At 43.2% G+C, this 21803-nt stretch overlaps 1 long non-coding RNA gene across 1 annotated transcript; it reads left to right on the forward strand.

Moving 5' to 3' along the window:
* Positions 1 to 26: 26 nt before the first annotated feature.
* LOC138472045 (uncharacterized) lies at positions 27 to 18894 on the forward strand. Its single transcript, XR_011268554.1, has 2 exons — positions 27 to 200; positions 18674 to 18894. It is a non-coding gene; the product is annotated as an uncharacterized lncRNA (long non-coding RNA).
* Positions 18895 to 21803: the final 2909 nt, after the last annotated feature.

Raw genomic sequence — 21803 nt, forward strand, 5'->3', positions numbered from 1 at the left:
TCCTATAGCTTAAGCGGGAAGGCTTTGATTACTGTAGGATCGGGATCTGGTGTGCTTTTTGGTTGGATGCCTGAGCTTTATTGTCATTTTGTTTCCGAGACCGGGAACGTTCTATGGGCGTCAGAGCTTTGTGCTGGGCATCAGATGGAGATGGATATCCTGCTGAAAATTATATTTCAGCATTCTAGTCACTGTGACAGGTATGGAGGTGTAAATAGTGCATGGGTGCAATGAGTAGGTAGTTGTGTGTGACTGTGATCACACGCAGGAGGGGCCTAAGCCACGCTTCGCTGTGCAAGTGAAGACGCGCAGGGTGGTGCCTTACTCGTCCTGCTGGTGATTACCTGGCTGCCAAGCATGGGGCCGTATTTATCACACTCCTTCCTTTTTATGCACAAACAAAAACTTCCAGCAGTGTCCAACATAACATATGCAAGTAATTGCAATCGTTCTAATCACCTGACTTTTTAAACTCATGTGTTCTTATCGTAGTCTTGCAGGTATGTGGGTTGGCACCCGGATTCGTGTTTGGGGTATTGTCGTTCCCTTACCAGATCCGGCACATCTACCTTCTCACTAGGGGCTCCTGTCACCAGGTCATCCACTATCATTGCTCATCTCTAGGCGAGGGGCGTGGCCACTCATGCTGTTACTTGGGATCTGTGTACTTTAACCACCCTGAGCGGTGTAGGTTTGTGGTTGAGTGACATCCTCCCCCCAGGGTTCTGGGCCCTGGTTAGAACCATGCCCCCTACTGCAAATTCATAGTCTCAGAGGCCTCATAGTTTGTTTTCTCGCTCAATCAGCATTTCTCTGTGCACACGCACTGCCTCATTGTCTATGGTGCCTGGGGCTCTCCCTTCCACTTTGGGGAGGAAGGTACGTGGGCATCTGTGGAACAATGCTTCTGCAGGAGCCACCCCTGATGAGCAATGCAGGGTGGTGCGATATTCAAGTAAAAACTTTAACAGGGCCCTCTTTTCGCATAGTCCTTGACTGTGAGCGATCCAGAAGGTTTTGTTTAGGGTGCGCATTAGACGCTCAGTCTCCCCATTTGCTCGTGGCCATACCACAGTGATCTTTCGGTTCCTAATCCCTCCTTGTGCCATGATCTCTTCCAGAACAGCGCTCTGAAACAGTGGTCCGTTGTTGGAAAATATCGTCTTTGGAAATCTGTGCGTGGCGAAGATCTTCTCCATTATGGGCACTAAGTCATGGAGGACCATGGATGGCACAAACTCCACCTCTGGGTAAAGGGACCATTGGTCCACCATCACAAGGAAGTGAGAGTCACGATGTGTGGAGCTGAAGTCCATATGCACACAGTCCCAGGGTTCTTCGCTTCCAGGTATGCATTGTATTGAGGGCTTTTTGTGTCTCGCAGCGGTTGCCTGGCACCACACATGCTTTTATGAATGATTCCACTTTTTGTTCGAGGGCGGGGAACCATACTTTCAATCAGAGGCAGCCTTTTGTCTTTGCCGCTCCCTGATGCCCATGGTGGGCCAGCGCGATTACGCTCTTAATTAGTGCTGTGGGGACTACCATGTGGGAGTCCCTCAGGAGGAAGCCGTCCTCTGAAAATGTTAGCTCATTTTCTACTTTCCAGAGTTGTTTACTGCCCAGACAGTATGGCTTCTCTCTGGAGTTGAAAGCAGCTGTCGCTCATTGACGCTTCCCTCAGCTCGTCAACTTCCATGGATTTGGGTATAGTTCCAGCGGTAACCATCCTCACAATGTCTTTGCTGTCTGAGATGCTCTCTCATGCACCATCACCTTCCCCATTCCGATGCCAGTACAGGTAGTCGGCTGCATTATTCGCCCGGTCGGTATATCAGATTCACACCATACACTTGTAGTGCCAGCAGCCATTTCTCAATGCGCGGTGGGGGATTTGCCGAGCCACCTGTCATGATGGGGAGTAGCGGTTTATGATCTGTTATGAGCTGGACTGGCTTCCCGTATATAAAAAAACAACAATAGATGCTTTTTAAAATATGCTTTAATCAACTCTAAATGGGTGTGCTATAGATGGACAAATGAATAACATCAAATAAAAAAGACACTTCCAACATGGCACCCATGGAAATAAGGATTGGTCTCAGATATGCAAGTCAGTGGAAAGAAAAGAAGGACAGTTTCATTTGTAAAATGTTTAAAAAGAGAAACCTGTTTTCTATGTTTACAATCTGACGAAGCCCGCAAGGGTGAAACACGTTATTGTTTGTTTTCTCTCAAACTGCTTGCCCACCTTTTTGAAAATAAAGGATTTATGACAGAGATCCTTCTTTTTTTCATCTGGCTGATATTTACTTATGAGGAGAATGCCGCCATAAAGCTCAAATCAGCTTTTTTTTCTTTTCTTTGATATATATATATGAAACTGGCGGCATCTCCAGGGCAAAGGCAGGGCCTCTATCTGAGAATATCTCTGCTCAGTTGGAGGTAGCGCGTGACTTGCATAGTCAACAGTCGTTGGAGTTCCCTCTTGGCCGGCCTGAGTGAGTACGGCTCCCAGTCCAAACAGTCTGGTGCCAACAACAATTTTGATGATTCTGCCAGGGTCGAAGAAAGTAAACGTGCAGTCATCTGATATGGCTGTTTTGATGTCTTCGAGCGACTTCTGCTCTAGCGGTGTCCCTTGCCACAGTGTAGACGGTTTTGTGAGGTTTCTCAGCGGTTCTGATATGGTTGCCAGATCGCGTATGAATCAGCCACAGTAAGTGACCATGCCCACTAAGCTACTTACTTAAGAGATGGTTTCTCATGCTTTGGCTTCTTGTATATCCCTTACTTTGACTGGGTCAGCTGATAGTCCTCCTTCTTGGAATATGAACCTAACTAACTATTCTCTTTTCCAGGAATTCACATTTTTCACGTACTGCTAGGCGTTCTCAATGTTCGCTTTCTGATATTGCAAAGACCAGGATGTCAGCACTCGCATTCAATGTCTCTCGTAGCCCAGCTAAGGCTCCTCGAATTGGTGTTCTGAAACACTTCAGCAGCCGACGAGATCCCAAAATTAAGCCTTTTGTATCAGCATAAGCCGACGTGAGTTGTGCTTGTGGTTTTGTATCTGCAGTCCGGGTGGAGCACAAGTTGGTGATATCCAGCTGTTAGATCTGGCTTCGAAAAGAAGGTAACGCTTTCCAGATCCGCCACTTTTTCATCAATCCTTAGTGTTATATTGCGCTCCGTCTTGATGGCCTTGTTTGGGAGCCTCATGTCTACACAGAGTCTCACATTGTCAGGTTGCTTTGGCTTCTGGGTGACGACTATTGAAGATACCCAAGGCATTGGTCCTCCTACTCGTTCAATGATGTCTAGATCAATGAAGTTTTGGATTTCTTTTTCAATTCGTTCACGTTGATGCAACGGTACTCGCCTGTGTTTTAGCGCTACAGGTTGGACTGTTTTGTCCATGTGAGCGTAAGGGTTCCCCTGACATACACCCGATGCTTGTAAAAACCTTGAAGCGTTTCACCAACGCTTCAACGTCTTAAGCGAAGACTCCATGTGCAAATTGAATCAACTTGAGAGCCTCCACAGCAGCGCATCCTAACAGGGTCTGGTCACCCACTTTGGACACACGCAATCGTGCTCTGATGGTTTTGTATTCGTGCTTTACCGGGGTTATGAATGCTCCTTCTAGAGGCAATGATGTCTTGCTCCCGAATGGGAATATTTGTACCTTTTTGTTTCCTGAAGTGGTGGTGGGTTGCATAGTTTTCAGTAATGGGCTTCTGCCATCATGTTTACCGATGCTCTGGTGTCCAGGAGTACAGGTATGGTGGTGTTCATTATGGTCACTCCCTTGTCACTCCCTCTGCAGATGTTGCATTTGCAGTTTGTGCTGCTTTGCCTTGTGCTGTCCATCTTGGTTGTTCCTTCCCCCAGGATACTGTAGCTGGTGCTGATGCACTGAAAACTTGTGCGAAATGGTTTTGAGTGCCACATCTGGTGCATGTGTACCCTTTTGCAGGACAGTCTTTGTCGTGAGGAAGGTCATAGCCACATTGTGGGCATGGAGCTGGGGTGGCCCTAACCCACTGTTTTCTCTGTCGCCACTCGGCTGTGGTATGCAGCCAGACTTTCCTCACTCTTTTGCAGAGCTGTTCTCGTTATGAACCTTTCCTAATCAGTGTTAACCATTGGTGCAAAGTACTGTGACAGGGCCGCAACTGTTGCACCATATGAGTCCTCTGTCGGGTGCAATGTCTTTAATAATTTGTGGATTGCAGGGCCTGCTGAGTAGATCAGCGTGGACTTTTTTAGCCATATCATCGCGCTCACCTGTGGCGTCAAAATACATTTCTTGCGGTTTGCGCCAAAGTTCCCACCCTGGGTCTAGGCTGGCTGTGGCTCCATGTGAGACACCTAATGGTATTCTCCCCTTTTATCCCCCTTTTATTCCAATCACCATACCTAGTTGCTACGGCCATTGTGTGAACCAGTGCTCGTTCCCCTGTTGTAAAGAGAGCTCAAGCGTCAGGAGGGCAGTGAGCCCTGATCCCAAGGCTGAAGGAAGGAAATTGTTACAGTGCCACGCTGCAGCCAGTGAGTGTCCAAAGCTCAGAGTTGTGTGTGTGTGTGTGTGTGTGTGTGCGCACGCGCGGAAACACAACTAAAGGAACATTCTGGGGTGTGTGTGTATATATGTGTGTGTGTGTGTATATATATATATATATATATATATATATATATATATATATATATATATATATATACATTGCCACCAAGAAAGGGCAGGTCAGAGCAAGATTGCTGAAAGCAAAGTAAAAGAGAGACCAGTATTAAAAGAGTGCAGAAGTGGTGCATTCTGGAACTGTAAGTTTAAAGTATGTGAATATGAAGAAAAGGAAAGAGAGAGAGAACGTGCAAGTGATAAAGTATAAAGAGAAAGAGGCAAGAACAAAGTCTTACGGGACTTGTGGTCCGAAACTGAAAAGTGAAACTATAAGTACCGGAGACACAAGCCACAGCCAGGATATCAGGGGGCTCCTGCACAGGGATGGGGAAAAGATAATGTGCGTTTTCGAAAGGCCCTGTTAATCGGAACTAAGAAGGAAACATTGAGCTTTGAGTCAAAGTGGTCCTTTGGAGGTCTGTAAAGAAAGTCTTCGACATCCGAAAGTGGTCTGAGCCCAACTGAGGGAGACCTGAAGTGTAATAAACTTGGGGGAGGGGGACCCATGTGAACTGTGTTTTGAAGAGGTCTGAGGCCGACAGAGGGGGACCTATGTGAACCTTTTTTTGAAACATTATTTGGAAGTGAAAAGAGAGACTTTAACGTGGAAGGCCAGGCGGGCCTCGATCCACATTTTGGAACGGTTTACTGTGTTGAAAACCAGAGCCAGAGTGTGTCATCCTGCCTACAGGGACCGCCTTAATCCGTGTGGTCTAACGTGGGGAGGAGAGCTAATTCAGCCACCTATATTATTTTGAACACTGATTTTTCCTTTGCATACATTTGTCCTTTTTGTACACTTGTTGTACAAAGACGGGGCAAGCATTGTTTTTTTGATATTTTCTTTTTTTTTTTACCGTAGGCCATATTGGTTTGACAGAGTCCACTAGGACTATTTTTTGTTTATCGTTTGATGATTGAGACTATTCTCCTCTTAGTTAAAGGGCAGAGTAGGAGTTTTTTAGCCCCAGAAACATCAATAAAGGTTTTACAAATCGTGCCATTTGTGTTAGTGTCATACCTATGATACCATGCCTCCCCTACATATGGTGTCATTTGTGGGATCAACTGAGACAAGTTGGGAAACCTACCTAGAGAAAGACCACACTTAGTCTCCAATGCCATGCCAAGAACATCAAAGAGATAACCAGTGAATACCAGTCATACTTGGATAACCAATACAAACCCCAAAAACATCCACAAACCTTCCTTGAGACCACAGGCGAAATAACAGGAATTCAGTTGTTTTCCTTAACCCACCAAGCCATCCTTCCTATTAGGAAACATGTAGAGAGTAATGTATATCAGCTCTTCTTCCCTCATACATGGCAAATCCACAACAGAGATAAAGTGATCATTTCCCTAGTGGTTGAGGCAAAAGTACTGATCCGTTCTGTCATGCATTTTATGCCTCTAGGTGAAAGGAGACAGAAGAGGGGATTAACGGTGTTACCCCTTTGAACAACGGAAAAATATTGAAACTGTCTCCCTTAAATCTATTATATAATCTGATAAAGGTTGAGCGGGGAGAACTGATGGAACTCTTAGTTTGAGATGTATTTTGAAACCTTGCCCCAACTAGTTTCTTGGGAAAAAGAGAGTAAAGACAGAGAAAAACCAATAAGTAAGATAAGAGTGCAAGACATTTTCTTACATGACTTGTCACCAGAGGCAAGGAGAGACCCCTCCTCCCTTGAAAGCGAGGAATTGTGAAAACCATGAAGTGGCTGTCACATTAATCTCTTCCCAAATTAAAGCTTCTAAACCCCCCCCTCCCCCATAGAAATTCCCAGAGGTGAGGGAGTCTGCCGGGAAGGGGATGACATCCTAACTTCAGAATGTCTTTTGACTTCCTCCTAGACAGATATTTGTACATCTAGGACAGGTGAGGATTCATAATTAACCCTATTTTTAGAGGAAAAGGAAGAAAGTAGAATCTCACTGAGCGAAACCTCCTCTCAGAATCGAGCAAACCGTCCTCTTCAAACTCCTCGCCTGTATCTTCAGAAGATTCCACTTGAGGCTCACCCTTCTTATTTCTTCTTTTCTTTTTTTTCTTCATGAGAAGATAAGGGCGAGCTCCTCCAGAGGCCACCTTGCCTGGTTGGAAAACAAGCCAGGCAGAAGGGACTCAGTGGAGCCAACCCCCAACAGAGAAAAAGCCTTGGGGCATAAACCCTGAGTGTAGTTCCAATGTAATAGGTCAGAAGGATGTAGAACAGGTCCATGTCCACAGCACCTTGGTCTGACAGATGATGCAGGTGAGTCTCTGCTCCAGTACATGGACGGGATAGTAGAGAAGGCCGGAGGGAAGGTAAGCAGGAAGGATGGACAAGGGGATAAGGAGGGAGAGGATGAGGCAAAATACAGGCAGATGGAAAAGTGAATGCCGAAAGGCCTCCAGGCAGAAGAAGGACAAAGGAAACGAAGTTGCCAAGAAGGAGAGAGGGAAATCTGACACACAGCGAGAAACTCAGCAGTGTCTACCCCGGAAGAACGAGGGTGGCAACGTGCTGAGCAGAGCACCGGCAAGGGAGAAATCCAAACGGCGGACGCGGCCATGTTGAAGGAACACTAGACCGCCGATGTCGGATCAAGGAATGCGTGGCGGAACAGTTAGTTTTGCTGCCAGCGTCTCCGAAGGCTCCAGTGTTTTGTCATGACGCCTTCTTGGACCTGTCCCAAATCCAAATTTTGCCTTGCACTACTATCTTAAATAGCAACTCTGAGGATGCAACCAACCCCATTGAGAAGGAGATGGAAGAGAGTATTTTAGTAAAACTACCACGTCTCTCCACTGACGACGAAAACAGGGGAAAGAAAAGGGAGGATTTATCTTCAGATGATAGCTCCGACGAACATGATTCCCACCTGGCAAGAATTTGGGTTTCCAGAACCAGAATGTTGGTTTTGTGATGAGCTAGGTCACTCCTCTAAAATGTGTCCCCAGAAGCTGTTGAATCTGTTTAAACCGAGGGAGAGAGGAACCAAAAGAAGAACAACCCTGTTATTCTATTGGGAAACGTGACGTGTGGCCCAACATTGCCCCCTTGATGTAATAGACCTCACTACCACCTGGTCATACAACCCTGATCAAGACAATTTACATAGAAAGGATACAATTGAATCTTCATATGCTAAGATTCTTTATACCTGATCTTGTGACCCATCAGTTAAAACGGAAAGGAACCATAGAAAAACCCCCTTCCAAGGGAAAAAGAACTCACCCAAGAAAATCTAATATTTTTCTCTACACTGGGGCTGAAGAAAAATACCAAATCCCTGTTCTTATGGGTGGGAAAACTGTATGGGCCCAGTTGGACAACGGTAGTAAGAAATGCGCAGTACATCGAGAGCTACTTTAAAAAAAATGTGAAAAAGTGGAACAGAGAAACATCTGTTGTATCCATGGTCATGATGAAAACCATCCCCTTGCACTTGCCCATGTTACCACCTTGGTACAAAAGCTGTATTTAGCCATGGCAGTCATTCCCGCCATACCGGCCCAAATGATTCTAGGAACCAATTTACCTCACTTTGACCAGTGGGTTTCCCAAGTGACTCAAAAAAATATTAAAGGCTGTGAGATAGAAGTTATTTTGATAGACGCATTTAACACAGGGATGAGTAAATGGGAGAGGTCCAACTGAAAGCTATGCGATTCTTCGTGGATGCACAATCCTACTTCCTTCCAGTCGAACATAAAAAGGAAAAGAATAGGGTTTCTAAGTTCACCACCGGCATGAGAGCACTGTGACCGATGCTCTCCTGCCCCCAAACAAAGCTCCTAAGACATTTTGCATGATTCCCTCGCTGGGTGCGAATATTTAAAAGGGTCGAAACCTTCACCTATGCAGTACGGAAACAATCAGAAGTAGCTGGGGGATAAACGAAGGAGCGGACCCTAGAGAAAGAAGGAGCGGCCTAAAATCGGCAGGAAGCTGCTTTCACTCGCGAAGCTGCCACGCGAACCCCGCAGGAGAAGAACCGCAGCCGAATAAGAGGGAGACGAAGCGTATTGAAGAACACCTCTGAAGAGAAGGTACCCCTCGAACAGTTGGAAATGGGGAACCCAGGAGACGCAGAGAGAGGCAGGTGGCCATAGAGGAGTCAAGAGTGGAGAAGGTCCCTGGAGGAGTGGATGTCCTTAGACGGAGAAAAGAGGCGAAGCCAAGGAGAGGTGATCGGCGGTATGGGAGCGGGGCACTCAGTGGGCTGTGAGGGAGATGCAGAATAAGGAACCTGTGCCCATGGCTACCCCCCACTTACCCAAACACCAGAACCGGTGTTTGGGTAAGTTTTAACTAATGACATTAACGGAGGACATCAGGGACAACGTCTCGCATGCTAGAATATTAACTCCTTGCAGGCGGCAACACAGAGACCAGAGTACTAACCCCAAAGAGAACAGCAGACAACCCAAACCTGAAGGAGGAGGGGAGAACGTGCACATAAGGGTGGAAGAGCCCTCAACCTGGATGGAGAGTAGGAACGGTCAGTAGGCAAAAAGGGATTAGTAAGGAATCCAGGAACGAGGCAGTGGGGGCTCAGAGCACTTAGAAGCAAGGTCAATGGGCCCTGATGGAGACCTGGACACCCTGGAGTGAGTCTAGAGAAGGGGACTACACAAGGGGCAAAGAAGCTTGATGCATTAGAGACAAAAAAATCAGTAGAGGAACTTCTTCTGCGCAGGAAATCCTGTGGGAGCGTAGTGAAGGAAGGGAGGATGTACTGGGAGTACGAAAAGCAATTCTATAAGGGGACATAAGACGAAGATGTCGAAAAACGAGGGAAAATGGGCGCAGATTACATCCAAGGGCAATAAATAAAAAAAACAGGAAGGCACCATATAAAAATTATGGTGGAAAGACATGGAATCCCAGTCGGAGGTGGAGGGAAGCCCGGAAAAAAAGATCTAGGGGTGTCTCAAGGAGAACTGGCTGTCATGGAAGATATTCTTAGAAGGTACTTTCAAGACTTTGGGGGCAAAGTTGCAGGAACAATACAGGCACTGCTGCACAAGATGCAAGAGGACCTGGCATCAGCGCTCCATGAAGTAAAAGGAGAGGTGAACATATTGGAAGAAAAAGTGGACATGAATGAGACGACGCTTCAGGACTTGGCAAATGATGCCCGGTAGACGGATACATTGGTCGAAAGTTTGGCGACCGCCACCCACAACTTGGAACTGCAAACGGAGGATTTCGAGAACGGGTCAAGGAGGTTGAATGTAAAGGTAAAAGGCCTGACCGAAGATGTACAAGACAAAGACCTCAAGGCAGCAATCAGGCAAATATTTGGAGATCTAATAGAACTGGAAGGGCATGCCAAGCTGAAACTGGACCAAGTCCACAGAGTGGGCCCGCTTAGGAGAGAACCGGGAGCTAGACCCAGAGACGTCCTAGCGGCCCTGCACACCTATGGTCAGAAAGAAGAGCTACTGTTGGCAGCAAGAAAAATAAAGCAATTAAAATACAACAGCTCAGAGCTACAACACTTTCAGGGCCTGCCCCACATAACATTGCTCAAAAGGAGGAAAATGGGCCTGGTAGTGAGTTTTCTCCGTGAAAAGGATATTCAATATCGTTGGCCATTTCCCTTTGGACTGGTATTCGAATGGGAGGGCCGACAACATTGCATCTCATCCTGCAACACAGGTGCAGGTATACTTGGACTGGAGGTGGAAGAAGCAAGACCAGGCAAACCCAGGATGAAAGTGCAGGAATCTGAGAAAATCTGGGAATGGTCCACGGTCGAGCAAAATTACTTTAAGAGGGCTCCGAGGGACCCTACAGCTACATAAAAGGAAAATAAGAGACCAGGAGAAGGTGAAGGTGGAGATGGACTAGTTAAGGTAGCCCGGGAGGGCAATTGTATTAGTGGCGTAAATGTTGGTGGGGGGGCTGAGGGATTTGGGATCAAGATATGGGCTTGGAAGAGCCTGCAGTTGGAAGGGCTGTGAAGTGGTACTGGCTCAATCCCCAAGAGGGCAAATCGGGAGGGGCTAGAGGCTGATTTAGCCCACCCAGTGTGGGGGGGGGGATCTGTGGCGGATGGGAATGAGTGGAAGGGAGATGGGGAGTCCCAATCGAGAAGTAAAAGGGCATGGAAATGGTACATTGAATAGTCAAGGAGATGGCTAGAACCAATAATATGACCATTATGTCACTAAATGTCAATGGTCTGAACTCCCCAATGAAAACAAAATGGGATAGATTTCTGCAGAGTGACAAACCAGACCTATTGACCCTACAGGAAACATATCTGCAATAAGTACAAACTTAGACTCCAGGGTTACCGTCAAATATTTCAGGCAAACGAGGGGAAGAAAAAAGGAAGGGTGTTGATAGCCTTACGATCCAACCTCGACTTCACAGTGACAGACTGTGAAAAAGACTCCAGTGGTAGATACCTGGCAGTGATATTACAGGCAAGGGGAGAATTATATACTCTAGCTGCTATGTATGTGCCGAATGCTGGGCAAGACGGGTTCATACAACAGTAGTTGCCAAAGGACAAATTATACTAACGGGAGACTTTAATATAGCACGGGAACCAAAAGCGGCCAGGAGTGTGGGTAGATCTGGCACTCTGGACAAACCCTCGAGAGAATTGTGTGAAAAAATAGATAAGCTATCATTGGTGGACACCTGGAGGGAAAATAGGGGCGACACTAAGGGATACACATTCTTCTCCCATGTGCATAGGACTTCATCTAGGATGTGGGTATCCAGGAGTATGCTGGGTATGGCAGCAGAGATCAAGACAGGGGCAATAGCGCTATCAGATCACGCGCCCATTACAATGACAGTGAAAAGAGAGGACATTTTGCCTGGGGTATGGAAATGGAAATACCCAACTTATATATTTAAGGACGAGACACTGCGGGAGGAAGTAAAAACAAGCATAGAGGAATTCTACCAAGGCGATAAACTGGGAGACACTGACCAAAATATGCGGTGGGATACATTTAAAGCCACAATCGGAGGAATGATTTTATAGCGGTGAAAGCCTGCAGAGACAAAGAGAGTAGACTTTTGGAAAGGGAGTTGGAAGAAAAATTGAAACAAGTCATGTCCAAGATGGGAGTTGGAGCTAGTGGAGAAACCCGAAAAGAATTTAGGGCCATAAGGGGACAATTGGAATATTGTAAACAAGCGAAGCAGAACATGAACTGCCATACCTTAGACAGAAATATTATGTTAAGGCAAACAAGGCAGATAGTTTGCTGGCTAGGTTATTAAGGAAAGAAGAAAAAGCTAGAACCATAACAAGAATTCAATTGAAGAGAGGAGGGGAGAGTACAGACTTATCCAAGATAACCATAGAATTCACAGAATATTACTCAGAACTATATAAATCCGACAAACCCCTAGAACAGAAGTAAAAAGAATATTTGGAAAGATACGGTCTCCCGAAATAGTCACAGCAGGATACGCAAGACCCTAGACCAAGACATCACGGCTGAGGAGGTTTTCAGGGCAATAGCTCCATTATCAAATAATAAAGCTGCAGGCCCAGATGGATTTACATCTGAGTTTTATAAAACATACAAGGAACAGTTAACTCCTCACCTGGTCTAGATGTTTAACAATTTGGGGGAGAGGGGGCAGGGAAAATAACACAAACTATGGAAGAAGCTAAGGTTATTTTGCTCCCGAAACCAGGAAAGGACCTGGCATGTTGTAAATCCTACAGACCAATTGCTCTAATTAACACAAATGCAAAGATCTACCCTAAAATATTGGCATCTCGGATGGACCATCTCCTTTCGACTCTCATTGGTAAGAATCAATCAGGGTTTTTACAGGTCAGACAGGAGATAATGCCAGAAGAATAGCACACTTAATAGAAAAGGTTAATATTAAGGAAGCTCTGGCACTCCTAATAGCATTAGAAACGAAGAAAGCATTTGATAGAGTGGAGTGGCAATTCCGGTTGCCAATGTGGAGAAAATGTGATTTGGGGCTAAAATGATTTCAATGATAAAAGCAAACTATTCTAATCACAAGCTCCACTTGCTGATAAACGGGCAACTATCGGGTCCAATTGAGGTAACGATAGGAACAAAACTGGTGTCCTCTATCCCCATTGTTATACGCGATTAATTTGGAACTGCTTTTGGCCACAATTAGGGAAATGGCAGACATAGTAGGTATCCCATTTGGAGGAAGGACGTATAAAGTAGCCGCATTTGCAGATGACATGCTGTTAATACTAAAAGTATTGTCAATCGGAGCACACCTATTTCACAGAAAATAGATACAAACTTTTGGAAAATAATTTTAAACAGTTGTGGGTGCTGGGGAGGAATACACGCCTTGACACTTGAGCCTGTGTTAAACATAAAACCAAAAAGTGTCTACATTTCTTAAAGACACTCCCGTCCCCTGCACACCTTACATGCTGAAATAAATCAGTCAGTTTTCAAAACATTTACACTTTTATATACAGAAATGTCAAGTTAGAACGTAAATAACAACATATATTCACTTGAATCAAGAAAACCGATATCATATGGCTTCACATATGGCCAGCATGGAAAACAAATCAAAACAGACAAAGTAATGTACTCCCAACTTTGAAATACAGCTTCAAGCTCTATGCGTTTCGGGGAATAACCCCTTCTTCAGGAGCAGAAGATCTGCAAATACAAATCTATATAGAATTAGCACTCATAACATCGCTCACTCAAGATTTCAACTGTCTAAACAGATTCTACTGAAGCTATGCATTAAATGTCATGTCTACACACAAATCCAAAGAAGTTATACATGATCATGTAAAGTGGTAGTATAATCACAGAAATGAAACTTGTGTGACTCCAAAGGAAAGCCTCAAAGTGAATTATACCTAAGTAATGAAACATTTTTATGTACCTTTATAAAGAAAGTATCGCCAAAAAATGTTAAGTGCACAGAGGCCAGGATCCCTGCGGAAACTCCTACAGTCGTCTTCAAAACAGTGCGGTTAAAGAACCCTAAAATGCCAAAACATATAAACACCAAATGAACAAACTAAACTAAAAAAAAAACCTAAAGACTGAATTGAAACCATAACCAAGTGCACCTAAATCAACCAACGGCCCATCCGTGCAAAACAAAAATCACCAAAATCAAAATACACCTATTGCCACCACCTCTATTGAAACCTCTAAATTAAAATCACGCCACCTTAAGGAAAACCAAGCCTGTGAATCTAACCAAACCTACACAGTGATATATTTACTTATGGCATATTCCTGCCAACCTATCACAGTGTATTAACTTCAGATGATTGCAGGGCGTAGAAAATACTGCATCAAATGTGAGGCATCCTTGAACACTTAATATCCCTTTAAACACAATACACCTCTCACATAAAAAAAACGCCCGAAGGACCCAACCTTACCTTATGAGACTCCCCGTTCCACATTAAAGTAGACCGGCTCTCCTCGCATTCACCCGCACCGCTTCCAAACCGCGTATGCAGTTTTTAACGTTATGTATGCTGGTTCTGGGTGGTCACATGACAAAGTCACATGACCCTTCGGATAATCAGCAATACTATCGAGTGATGCCGACTCCGTATGCTTCTAAATGCGCGCAGGAAAAGAAAACCTGCCCGCAAAGAGAAGCTCAAGTCTTCTACTGCATGTAATCGGAAAATAAAGATCACTTTAAGAATAAACGCCAAAAGCAAATGAAAAAATAAAGACTGCATGTTACCTAGCCCTACATGCACGCACATTTAAATAAAACAATGGAATGAAAAAACCTAACAAAAAATAACAACAAAGTGCCAATAACAATCGAAATGATAACCGCTCACCTAAATAGTGCTGAAACACAAAAAAAAGGGGAGGGGGAAAAAAAAGGAGAACAACAAGTCTCCAATGAGGAACCAGCATAGAAGAAAGACTCAAAACATTTTTTTTTATAAACTAATGCATTAACAAATTACTACTCAGCTACTAATCATAAATAAAATACCTAGAGAAAAATGCAATACAAAACAAAATTCATTGTGACTAAAATAAACCAATATATAACCAACTAGGGAAATCAAAACCTAGGAGCTAAACACCTACAAACTCGTGCTGATCTTGAACTAACAAACCACCAACTCATACATTCACCTCGAAGGAATCACCCAGTATACAACTCTGGGAGCAAAGAAACCACTACATGAGACCTAGACCTCATCTATTTATACATATTTAGAGACATGAACCTTTATCCTTTTCCAACCATACCAATTCTCCTAAATAAAACAATTCAAGGAGAACTCCTCATTGAGACCTCTTGGAGATACAGTATCCAAGAGGTCAATCCAAAACATCTCTCTCTGAGACAACATTCTTGTGAAGTCACCTCCTCTAGGGGGTTTCTTCACCACCTCCAAAACATTAAACCTTTATTGCACAATAGTGTGTCTAAACAAATTAAAATGTCTAGCTACTGAAGATTTTACATTCTTACATCTGATATGGGATTTATGCTCAGTCAATCTTTCACAAGCTGATCTGGCTGTCTGTCCAATATACATTAACCCACACGGGCACTTGATGCTGTATATCACCCCTATGGATCTGCATGTGGCAAAATCTCGAAGCTTAATTTTCTTACCCGTATGTGGGTGAAGAATATATTCTCCTTTAGCCACATTATTGCAGTGACTGCATGTCAAACAAGGGAATGTACCCTTTTCTTTGGTAGCCAATGTCATTTGAGTTTCCTTCGGACCTCTTTCTGCTCTCTCAACTCTATTCCCTAATATTTCTGCCTCTTCTATAGACCATCATTGGAGGGCTTGGGAACAATTCCAGAAGTAAAGGATCGTGATGGAGAATCGACCAATGTTGGTGTATAATTCTTTTGACATGCCAACTTTGTCTGGAAAATTTAGAGATGTGCAATAATGCAGCTGGCTCCTTCTTGGCCTTAGGGGTGAGCAATTGCTCCCTTGTAATCGGGAGTGCCCTGTTCTGGGCATCATTCAAAAGTTGTGCTGGATACCCTCTTGCTGAGAATTTTTGTGAAAGTGTCTCACATTCTGTTTTAAACTCATCTGTATCAGTAATGATTCTCTTAATACATAAAATATGACTGTATGGAAGACTAGCCATCATTGGTTTCGGATGGAAACTCGCAAAGTGTAATAAGTTATTAACATCTGTCGGTTTGTGAAAGTGATGTTTTGACCTGATTATTAACAATTTCTAACTGAACATCCAAATATTGTAATTTGGGATCACCAATTTCCAAAGTGAATTTGATACGTGAATGTACATTGTTTAAATAATCGAAAAACTCTTCGAATTCCTCTTTGGAGCCACACCACACACCGAAAATGTCATCGATGTACCGTTTCCAAACAATAATTCTGCTGGACCATTCAACTTTATCTAGAACAAACTGCTTTTCAAACTAGTACAAATAAATATTAGCATACGCTGGGGCCATCGCTGACCCCATGGATGTTCCAGAAACTTGTGCAAAGAAAGAATCTTGGTACCTAAAGTAACTATTGTTCAAAATGATTGTGATGAGGTCAACGACCAACTGTGGATCACATTCTACATTCACAGACTGTAATAGTAGCCACTCTACCGCCTCAATTCCTTCCTGATGTGGAATCGAGGTGTACAGGCTACACACATCCATTGAGAACAGAATACATTCTGAAGATAAACAAACGATTTCATTAACATTCAATAGAAAATCAGTTGTGTCTCTTAAATAAGTCGGTATCAACTTGACTAAAGGTTGTAAAATCTTATCAACATATTTAGACAAAGGATCTAGAATACTTTCCGTACCTGCAACAATAGGTCTCAATGGAGGATATGATGTGTTTTTATGAATCTTAGGAAGTCCATACAGTACTGGAATAATCAGATGTTTTTTTAAGAAGTAAGGACCTGGTTTTAATGGAGATCCAATCATTATCAAAAGCTTTATTGACACAATCTTCAATTACAGATCTAATCTGTATGGTTGGATCTCTGTCCAACCGTAGATAGGTGGTATTATCATTCAACATCGCCCGACATTGGGTGTGGTAAAAAGCAGAGTCCATAACTACTACTGCCCCACCCTTGTCCGCTGGTTTAATCGTTAAGTCCAAATCTTTAGCCAAGGCCTCAATGTCTTTAAGCTGTGACTCTTTGAGATTGACTGGACTTTTTGAATTAAACTTGATTTTCTTCAAGTCATTTTCCACTTTAAATTTAAACATATTAACCACTGGATTTTCAATTGGTGGATCAAACATACTTTTAGGTTTCATTTCCAATCCGTCCTCAATTTCTTCAACTGTTGTGTCAAACGTTTGCGTGGCAAAAAACAGTTTAAGTTTAATTTTCCGTAATAACAAATGTAGATTAATTTTCTCTTCAAACAAAGTGGAGTTGCTTGCTGGAACAAATGAGTCCCTTATTCAAAATATCAAGCTGATTGTCAGTTAGGATTTTACTCGAAATGTTGACTACTATAGATTCTCTCGCTTGTTTTTCTTTTTGGACCTTGTTCCCACGTCGGGTCTTTTTTCTAAAAAAGGAACCCTCGGTGGTGAACGTGCCCTTATAGGTACGTTTAAAACCGCTTCACCTGTATGTCCACTGTCCACTGGAGTGCGGGTTGGTAAACTTGTACCTGGTATGGGGTCGCCAATGCTTCCCTCACTGGTGTTATCCGAGCCTCATGATTTTGGTCCAGGTTTAGGAAATCTATTCCTATTTCTTTGTGCATAAAATTCTTGCCATGAATATACAATATCGTTATGGTAATCAAAGTATCTCTACTGAATTTACGTAATTTGCGTTGCTCAATGTCTTGTTTATATGAAGCAAGTTTCAAATTGATGTCATCCAAAATGCACTTACTGTCCTGTTCCGTTTTCAACTTAGAAAGTTGAGTAGTCCACTCCGTAATTTCTTTCTGAATAATGTCTAAAGAATTAGCGAGTTCCTTTATGGTCAAAAGAATAAGGTCCAGTGAACATTTATTTAATATCTGGTCCCATTTAATAAAAACTCCTTATTTTCCTTACATAAGGTTGGCCTTAGATAAACTCTCAGACCCCTAGGAATTCGTTGGGATTCATGGTATTCGACAAGGGTCGAAGCATGAAGCTTTTGAGAAATCTCACGTCTAATCACACGAGAGCCGCTCTACTTTAATGTGGAACGGGGAGTCTCATAAGGTAAGGTTTGGTCCTTTGGGCGTTTTTTTTATGTGAGAGGTGTATTGTGTTTAAAGGGATATTAAGTGTTCAATTTTATTAGTTTCACAGTACGATTCTACAAAAGGCAGGATGCCTCACGTTTGATGCGGTATTTTCTACGCCCTGCAATCATCTGAAGTTAATACACTGTGATAGGTTGGCAGCAATATGCCATAGGTAAATATATCACTGTGGAGGTTTGGTTAGAGTCACAGGCTTGGTTTTCCTTAAGGAGGGGTGATTTTAATTTAGAGGTTTCAATAGAGGTGGTGGCAATAGGTGTATTTTGATTTTGGTGATTTTTGTTTTGCACGGATGGGCCGTTGGTTGATTTAGGTGCACTTGATTATGGTTTCAATTCAGTATTTAGGTTTTTTTTTTAGTTTAGTTTGTTCATTTTGGTGTTTATATGTTTTGGCATTTTAGGGTTCTTTAACCGCACTGTTTTGAAGACGACTGTAGGAGTTTCCGCAGGGATCCTGGTCTCTGTGCACGCTGTGCACAGACGTACACTTAACATTTTTTGGCGATACTTTCTTTATAAGGTACATAACAATGTTTTATTACTTAGGTATAATTCACTTTGAGGCTTTCCTTTGGAGTCACACAAGTTTCATTTCTGTGATTATACTACCAATTTACATGATCATGTATAACTTCTTTGGATTTGTGTGTTGACATGAAATTTAATGCATAGCTTCAGTAGAATCTGTTTAGACAGTTGAAATCTTGAGTGAGCAATGTTATGAGTGCTAATTCTATATATATCTGTATTTGCAGATCTTCTGCTCCTGAAGAAGGGGTTATTCCCCGAAACGCGTAGAGCTTGAAGCTGTATTTCAAAGTTGGGAGTACACTACTTTGTCTGTTTTGATTTGTTTTCCATGCTGGCCATATGTGAAGCCATATGATATCTGTTTTTCTTGATTCAAGTGAATATATGTTGTTATTTACATTCTAACTTGACATTTTTGTATATAAAAGTGTAAATGTTTTGAAAACTGACTGATTTATTTGAGCATGTAAGATGTGCAGAGGACGGGGGTGTCTTTAAGAAATGTAGACACTTTTTGGTTTTATGCTGTTAATACTCACAGACCCAGAAAAGTCTATTAAGGCCTTGGATAGGAAACTGGTAAATATTGGGACAGTAGCTAGGTTAAAAATCAACACCCATCAATCTGAGGCTCTAAGTTTCACCTTACCAGAAGGGAAAGAACAGTTGGGCAGGCAAGGCAATAAAATACCCAGGGGTCAATATCACTAAAGATATCAAATCACTGTCCGCAGCAAACTATACTCCCCTATTGGGTTATATTAAACAATTGCTACAAGAATGGAGCCCACTGCGGATATCATGGGTGGGAAAGATTAATGTGATAAAAATGGTAATTCTCCCAAAAATCTTATATTATTTTATGATGCTACTGACAAAAGTACCCAGGTCTTTCTTCCGAGCTGTCTAAAGGCACATGGGAGATTTATTTGGAACAATAAAAAACCCAGGGTGGCAAGACGGGTAATGAATATGCTGAGAATGCTGAAAAACAGGGGTGGGATGGGAGTACCAGATACCAGATATGCGGGCATACTATCTGGCAGCACAGGTCAGAGTAATAAGAGGCTGGTGGAAATACGATAGGCAAAAGGCACAGAGACAAATGGACGAGGCAGTCGTAGGAGGTCATCTTGAAACCATTCTTTGGAAACCTAAGAAGGATAGGCCACAGAATCTTTATCGAAGCACGGTTAGCTCTTTAATATGGGACTCATGGGACGAATTAATGACCAGAGCGGATCTCACCACTTTTCCATCACCATTTCCCCCCATATTTCATAATCCTCAATTCACTCCGGGAATGGGGAGATCAGGGTTCAGCATATGGGAAAAGGGCGGATGCCTAAAGTTAGGCGACATGTTCGAAGGGAGAGAGACTCTGAATCACCTTCTTTAACCTATTGGCCAACAGTGCCGTCAATATATTACAGTCCTGGTAGAGCATGGAAAGTGGTCTATATGAGCCACACGCCATTGGCAATTAATTGGGTTTTAGGAGGGGTATAATTACAGATTCTCTTAAACTACACAGGAGAATGCTGGATTCAAATGCTTCCGTGAATTCTTGTAGGGGGTGTGGTGCTAATTCCTCTGTGAATTCCTTATAGAACTCACTAGGTAAGCCGCCGGAGCCTGGTTGTTTTTGCCTGTGGGCAAAGACTGTATTATATCCAGTAGGTCTTCTACCGTAATAGGGACATCCAAACTTGCACGCTGTTCCGCGATAAGCCGGGGGCGGCCAATCTCGCCCAACACTTCCTTTATATTTGTTTGCTCAGGTTCGGACTCCTCCCGGTATAAAGCTTGGTAGAATGCCCAAAAAACAGCATTAATTCCTTCTTGCGTGTGACACGCGGTGCCATATTGTGTACATATTGAATGGATTCTCACCCTTTTCTCATCCTGTTTGTATAGCCAGGCCAACAACCTGCCCGGTTTGTCTCCTTCCGCATGTTGTCTTTCAATATATAATTATACATGCCCAGTCTCTTCCAGTGCCCCAGAGATTTCCGCCTCGGTATCCGTTTAACCCACTTGGGACTGTGTCAGCTTTTGTATCTCCTCCATTGATGTCAGTTCCCTGTTGATCGTAGCCTGGATGCCACCTGATTTAGCAATGGCGACTCCCCTGACAACCACCTTGAGGGCCTCCCATAGGGTTCCGGCGCTGGGCACACTACCAACGTTTTGTGCAAAATAGCAATACTATCCCAATATGATCCCGAAAAAGGGGCATCACCCAGGGATTCGCTCCTCAGTCTCCAAGTTGGAATTGGAGGTCTGAAGGGTGTGTACTGCCATTGCAACAAGAGCGGGCGTGATCCGATAGTACCCTCCCTTTATACTCAGCAAGTAGGAATTTGTGGGATATTTCCTTGTCTACAAAGAAGTAATCCAATCTCAGTCAGTCAAACAAGTTTATTTAGATTTAAAAAATCCATCAAACAATCAAAAAGAAAACATATACATACAATCAAAGAAGTTATACAATTCTTTTAAAACTTGTACATAGTGTTGAAATGGGGCGTAAAAGAATAAAACAATAGTGAATTCATAGTCGCTAATTCATAGGATCCAGTTTTAACAGGGACGCAGTTAAATCATTATGCAGAGTAATTCCACTGTGTAGGTATTTCATACTTTGCTTCCGTCTCCCTGGAGCCTCAACAAACCTTTCCTAAAATACATTGCTCTTTTTAAAAATGTGAGCAAAGCCTACGCTGTAAAAACAGTGTCTGCGCTCAGAAGAAAAACGAGTGCAGCTTTATGGTGGCGTATCTCAGATTTCCTTAGGGCGGGTAACAACGCTGCTCTACGAATGCCTACATAACCCAGGCAAAAAAACATTAAATGAGCTAAATCTTCCAGCTGGTGTTCACAAACCAGACAACCAACCACATCTGGGAATCCTTTCCACCTTGCTGTGTTTGCTTGCAAGAGGAGGGAATCAAATTGTGCCCTTGTAATTAGCCACCTATCTTTTTTGTATGGACTCCAAGTTAAATAAGGTTGGATAACCCGAGGTCCTACTGATCATAGAGTGGAATTCGTCACATTTATTGCCATATTCCAAAGGTATTCTTATCCTCACTATGATATGATATTTTATTTATATTGCGCCCATACACAGGTGTTTCAGAGCGCGACCAGGCAAAGGGAGGGGGAGCAGGGGAGAAAAACAAACGATCTTGCTAGGCCCAGTGACATTGAGAACGTGCAAGTGCATGGGAAAGGGAAAGGGGGAAAGTGCAACAGAAAAAGGGAGGGGGGACAAAGAAGTGCAATGAATAGGATAATAAGTTAGTGGATATAAGTGAATAAATAAGGTGATAAGGGCAGCCAGTGAAGGGT

The sequence above is a fragment of the Ambystoma mexicanum genome, chromosome 8 (assembly GCF_040938575.1).
Source record: "Ambystoma mexicanum isolate Mex_15411 chromosome 8, UKY_AmexF1_1, whole genome shotgun sequence".
In the NCBI taxonomy this organism is placed as follows: Eukaryota; Metazoa; Chordata; class Amphibia; order Caudata; family Ambystomatidae; genus Ambystoma; species Ambystoma mexicanum.